Here is a 6,380-nt window from a genome sequence, read left to right as displayed (position 1 = left end):
TTTTCCCTTTGCCCTTATATTTTCATACAAATAAAATTCTTCACAATTCAAATATTGTTACAAGAAAAACTTCAGCTGAATTAAATTTAAAGGAGTTTAATTGAGCAATGAACAATTTGCAAATTGGTCAGCCCCCAGAATCACAGCAGATTCAGGACTCCAGGGATGCCTTCTGGTCAGAACAAATTTATAGACAAAAAAGGGAAGTGATGTACACAAATTGCAAGTGAGGTACAGAAAGAGCTGGATTGGTTACAGCTTGGCATTTGCTTTATTTGAATACAGTTTGAACACTCAGCAGTGTATGAGTAGTCAAAAGTATGGCTGCTGAGATTGGCCAAGACTCAACTATTGTTATAGGCACATACTGCTAAGTTAGGTTTTCAGTTTTGTCTACCTATTAAGGTAGATTATGGTTTGTACATAAAGACACAAATATAAAAGTACAGAGTCCTGGTGGGGTGCAGTGGCTCATGCCTGTAATCCCAGCACTTTGGGAAGCTGAGGTGGGTGGATCACCACAGGTCAGGAGTTTGAGACCAGCCTCATCAACATGGTGAAAACTGTCTCCACTAAAACAAAAATTAGCCAGCCGTGGTGGCGGGCACCTGTAATCCCAGCTGCTCGGGAGGCTGAGGCAGGAGAATTGCTTGAACCCAGGAGGTGGAGGTTGCAGTGAGCTGAGATCTCATGACTGTACTCCAGACTGGGTAAGAAGCACAAAACTCTGTCTCTGAAAAAAAAAGTACAGAGTCCTTCCCAGGCCATATTTAGTTTGCTTTAACATTATAAAAATCAGTATCATCGTCAGGTGGGATAATCCTTACCCGTTCCTCCTTTGGAGGGGAGATAAAACATGATGATTGGAGATGCATGAAACATAAAAAAAGTATTTAAAAAAGTAAAAAGAAAAAAAGAAAAAAAATCAGTCTCATGTTTCACTGTGTTATGTCCAAACTCACATGTATAGAAATTTAATGGTAATTTAAATTGCTTAATATTGCAGAAAAATTGTAAACTGCCGGGAGCAATTGTTGTAACTACTTTACCAATTCTTCCTGCCTTCAAAGCATGATTTGAAACATAAAGAAAATGGACGCCTGGTACTGAGAAATACTTTGTTATGTAATAATATACTGCATTCCTGCTATTGGAAAGGAAGGACCTGAAAGGTGATTAATTTGTCTTATTTAGTACCCAGTTGCTTATGCTCAAATCTTTTCTGTACTTGGAAGCAGTGAGTCTCTGATTTTGTCAGTGACATAACCCACCATTTAACCCACAAACCTCACCTCTCCAAAACCTAGCGCTTTTGTACATAGAAATGTTACAAAATAAATTTTAACACGTTGAAAACTAATGTTTACCCATGTGGTCATATTAACTTATTTTGTATAGACCTCAGAATAAAACTTGATCTCAGTCTCAAGGAATGTCCTCTAAGGCCATAGACTACGACTGTGCAAGTTGTGCCATGAACAACCCTAGGGGTCACTATTCACAGGGTAGTACCTTTGACATTTTTAAATGATAATTTTCCAGCAGATGGCAGTAAATTGTGTGGAAGAAAGGTAACTTTAAAAACATCCTCACAAAGGTCTTATATAGGCTAGGAGCTATATTGGATCATTTCTCTCCCCAGAGGTAATCTCTTATAAGTTTGAAGTTGTCCTTCTAGACCATATATTCACATATATACATATATCTACATAGAAAAACAGAGGTTTTATTATTTTAAAACTTTTTTGAGAGGCTGAGGTGGGAAGATCATGGGGCCAGGAGTTCGAGACCAGCCTGGACAATGTAGTGAGATGCCAACATCTCTACCAATAAATAAATAAATAAATAAATATATCAAAATAAAATAATAAATAAATGAAAATTTTTTTTTTAACATATTAACAGTAGTGAAGCAGGAGAATAGAGTCTGGAGGCAGGAAACCTAAAGCCGCACTCATGCTGACTTCCTAGAACTAAATCAAAAGGAAAACCCCAAATTTCAAAATCTAAGTAACAAAAGGACCAAAGGCTATTCCCTTTGCAAACGCCCCTGTTCTCCACTTTCTCCCTGGCAGACGGAAAACTGAGAGTACCTCTGATTGTTTGCTTTGCACAACCAATCAGATGTTTGCATAGGAGTTCAACTTTGTGATTTCACTTTAGCCTTTGATTGGTTGCTTTGTGCAACCAGTCAGACTGATTGTGGGCCACTACTTCGTTTGCATGGGGTATATACCAAATGACCAATAAAAAAACTGTAGAGAGTATTCAGACCCCAGAAGATCCCGCAACCAGAGCCCTTGAGCCACTGCTTGAACTACTCCTACCCTGTGGAGTGTACTTTCGTTTTCAATAAATCTCTGCTTTCCTCACTTCATTCTTTCCTTGCTTTGCTGTGCATTTTGTTTGATTCTCTCTTCAAAACGCCAAGAACCTGACAACTTACAGTGAAGACACTCTACCACTAACAAGTAGCAGGGCACTATATTCTCTATCTTGCCTTTCTCAGTATGTTTTAAAGATCTTTCAATGTAACCATATGTAACCCTGGAACTAGTCCAATCTGGTTCAACTTTGTCAGCAACAAAATGTGACAAAATGATGAGTTGTTTTTCTGCTCCCAAGGACCCCCAGGTTGCAAGTCACCTAACCTGAGTATGGCCAGAAGAATCAAGCAGGCCCAGGTCCTGACCTCAGAGCCAGCTGGAATGAAAAAGCCAACCACAGGCAGAATCTAAGTGCTTGGACCAAGCAACAGGGACCAAGTTAAAAAGCAAGGTACCCCCTATTTTGTTGGAGTATGAACTTTTCTAAAAGCCAAGGACCCAATATCACCTCATTGCATGATCTCATCAGTTTGCAGCTTCTTTGCATGAACCCAATCAGATCACACCTTATCTCAGTTCCTCTTTGTCCATAAAACCTGCCCCAGACCCCAGCTTGAGAGACAGATTTGAGAATTGCCTCGTGTCTCCTTGCCAGTGAAGTTACAGTGAAGCTTTTTCTTTTCTCAGAAGTCAATCCTATATCGGCTTCTTGGTTTTTTTTCTTCTTCTTCTTTTTTTTTTTTTTTTTTTTTTTTGGGAGTCTCTCTCTGTCGCCCAGGCTGGGATGCAATAGTGTCGTCTTCGCTCACTGCAACCTCCACCTCCCAGGTTCAAGCAGTTCTCCTTTCTCAGCCTCCCTAGTAGCTGGGATTACAGGTGCCCGCCACCACGCCCAGTTAATTTTTATAGAGATAGGTTTCACCATGTTAGTCAGGCTGGTCTTGAACTCCTCACCTCGTGATCCACATGCCTCGACCTCCCAAAGTGCTGGGATTACAGGCATGAGCCACCGCACCTGGCCCCATATCAGCTTCTATGTGTGTCGAGCAGCTAGCCCTTGCTCAGTAACATATAGCGTTTGGTCATTTTAAAATCTGATGTATAATATTCCATACTATGAATATATATGGATTATTAAAACATTTCTGTATTGGTGAACATTTAACTTGCTTCCAGTTTTTTTGCTGTTACCAGCCATGCTGCAGTGTCCACCCTTGTGCATATCTTCTTGGGCACACGTGTGAGGGTTTCTGTGGGACAGATACTGAGAGGTAGTATTGCTGGGCCATAAGGCACATATGAGTTTAGTTTTGATAGTGAAGGAGGAGGTAGGACTCAACTCTGGAGGAAAGGCTTGGACACTAGACCAAATTGAGGACTAGCTTAAACAGGGCCAGGGTGGAAGCAACTTTCCATAAGACATGCCCACCAGTGTGCCATGTCAGTTTGCCATTGCCATGGCAACACTCAGAAATTGCCATTCCTTTCCATGGCAATGACCCAATGACCTGGAAGTTACCGTGCTTTTCCTAGAAATTTCTGCATAAACTCCCCCTTAATTTGCATGTAATTAAAAGTGGGTATAACTATGACTGCTGAACTACCTCTGAGCTGCCATTCTGGGCACACTGCCTACAGGGTAGCCCTGCTCCACAGTTGTAGCACCTCTGCTGTTGCTGTACACTGCTGCTTCAATAAAAGTTGTCATTTAACACCACCAGCTCACCCTTGAATTCCTTCCTGGGTGAAGCCAAAACCCTCCCAGGCTAAGCCCCAATTTGGGGGGCTTGCCTGTCCTTTCAGTACAACATTGCTTAATTGCTCTCTAAAACAGCTTTTCCAGGCTGGGTGCAGTGGCTCACACCTGTAATCCCAGCACATTGGGAGGCTGAGGCAGGCAGATCACCTGAGGTCAGGTGTTCAAGACCAGCCTGGCCTACATGGCGAATCCCTGTATCTAATAAAAATATAAAAATTAGCTGGGCATGGTGGTGTGTGCCTTTTATATTTTTATAAAAATATAAAAATTATCCCCAGCTACTCGGGAGGCTGAGACAGGAGAATCATTTGAACCTGGAAGGTAGAGGTTACATTGAGCCAAGATTGTGCCACTGCATTCCAGCCAAGGTGACAGAGTGAGACTATCTCAAAAATAAAATAATAGGCCAGGCCTGGTGGCCCACGCCTGTAATCCCAGCACTTGGGAGGCTGAGGCAGGCAGATCACAAGGTCAGGAGTTCAAGACCAGCCAGGCCAATATGGTGAAACCCTGACTCTAATAAAAATACAAAAAAATTAGCTGGGCATGGTGGCATGTGCCTGTAGTCCCAGTTACTCAGGAGGCTGAGACAGAAGAATTGTTTGAACTTGGGAGGCGGAGGTTGCAGTGAGCTGAAATGGTGCCATTACACTCCAGCCTGGGTAACAAAACGAGACTGTGTCTCAAAATAAATAAATAAATAATAAATACATAAAATTGATTTTCCAATTTACACTAATGAGCAAAGCATGAAACTATCTGTTGCCAATATGTGATATTCTTAATGCAAAAATTTTTTGACTTGACTGGGTATGGTGGCTTATTCCTATAATGCCAGTGCTTTGGGAGGCTGAGGTGTGGAACACTAGCCTGGGCAACATAGTGAGACCTTATCTCTGTAAAAGAAAATTAAAAAATAAAAGTTGGGGCTGGGGTGAGTCGCTCACATTGTAATCTTGGCATTTTGGGAGGGTGAAGTGAGCAGATTGCTTGAGCCCAGGAGTTTGAGATCAGCCTGGGCAACATGGTAAAACCCATCTCTATTAAAAATACAAAAAATTAGCCAAATGTGGTGGTGTGCACCTGTAGTTCCAGCTACCCAAGAGACAGATGGGAGAGTCACCTGAACCTGGGAGGCTGAGGCTGCAGTGAGCCATGATTATACCACTGCACTGCAGCCTGGGCAACAGAGACAGAGTGAGACCCTGTCTCAAAAAGAAAGAAGTTTGTTTCTTTTTTTTTTCACTAAACTGTTGAGACATGGATTCTCCTTTATGTTTATTAGTTATTGGTACTTCCTCTTCTGTGAGTTGTCTGTTTATATTGGAGGAATTAAGAATATAACACCCCTGGCTGGGCATAGAGGCTCATGCCTGTAAGCCAAACACTTTGGGAGGCCAAGGCTGGAGGATCACTTGAGCCCAGGAGTTCAAGACCAGCCTCGGCTACCTGGCAAGACCCCATCTTTACGAAAAAAAAAAAAAAATTATCTGGGCATGGTGATTTGTGCCTGAAGTTCCAGCAACTTGGGAGGCTAAGGTAGAAGGATCACTTGGGCCTGGGAGGTCAAGGTTTCAGTGAGCCATAATTGTGCCACTGCACTCCAGTCTGAGCAACAAAGACCCTGTCTCAAAGAAAAAAAAAAAGAAAGGGAGAGAATATGACCTTCATTCTGTTTCTTAAAAGCAGGACATGAAATTCCCATGTGAAAGATGCAGCAATTTTTGGGAGGCTGAGGCTGAGGTGGGAGGATTGTTTGAGTACAGCCTGGGGTACATAGCAAGATCTCGTCTCCAAACAAGCAAACAAAACTCCCCTGTCAAAACTCCAACCATTCTTAACAAGGCTATAAAGATGAGACTGAGAAACTTCTGTACAGACCTTGTTAAAATAACTCTAACTGCTTCTGGGTCTTCATGTTCTTATGGGGGCTCCCATGCCATGAAAAATTTGTATTAAATAAACTTGCATGATTTTCTCCTGTTAATCTGTCTTATGTCAATTTAATTCTCCAGCCCAGCCTAAAAGAGGACAGAGGTGGAGTTTTGCTGCCTCTACAATACCTTCAGTGCTTGTCTCTTTGTGTATGTGTGTGTGTGTGTGTATATATATATATTTATTTGTTTATATATATAAATAAAATATTTATAAATATTTATATACTATACTCTATTTTCTATATAAATACATAGAAAATATATAAATAAATATCTTATAAATATATTAAAATAAATATATATAGTATATATATAAATATATATACATTGTGTGTGTGTGTGTATATATATATATAT

At 41.0% G+C, this 6,380-nt stretch overlaps 1 long non-coding RNA gene and 1 other non-coding gene across 2 annotated transcripts in view; both read left to right on the top strand.

Annotated features, from left to right (window-relative positions):
- Nucleotides 1-804: 804 nt before the first annotated feature.
- On the top strand, nt 805-935 carry LOC116557630. The gene has a single exon (XR_004271612.1). It is a non-coding gene; the product is annotated as a U8 small nucleolar RNA (small nucleolar RNA).
- Nucleotides 936-1,010: 75 nt separating this feature from the next.
- Nucleotides 1,011-6,380, top strand: part of LOC116557454 — an 8,508-nt gene continuing 3,138 nt past the window's right edge. Inside the window, exons 1-2 of the long non-coding RNA XR_004271528.1 lie at nt 1,011-1,172; nt 2,626-2,778. This is a non-coding gene — a long non-coding RNA (uncharacterized LOC116557454). The remainder of the gene's footprint in view (nt 1,173-2,625; nt 2,779-6,380) is intronic.

The sequence above is a fragment of the Sapajus apella genome, unplaced genomic scaffold (assembly GCF_009761245.1).
Source record: "Sapajus apella isolate SASKATOON/1434 unplaced genomic scaffold, GSC_monkey_1.0 scaffold19, whole genome shotgun sequence".
Classification (NCBI taxonomy): domain Eukaryota; kingdom Metazoa; phylum Chordata; class Mammalia; order Primates; family Cebidae; genus Sapajus; species Sapajus apella.
The sequence above is the reverse complement of the archived record's forward strand: the minus strand, read 5'-3'. Positions and strand labels throughout refer to the sequence as shown.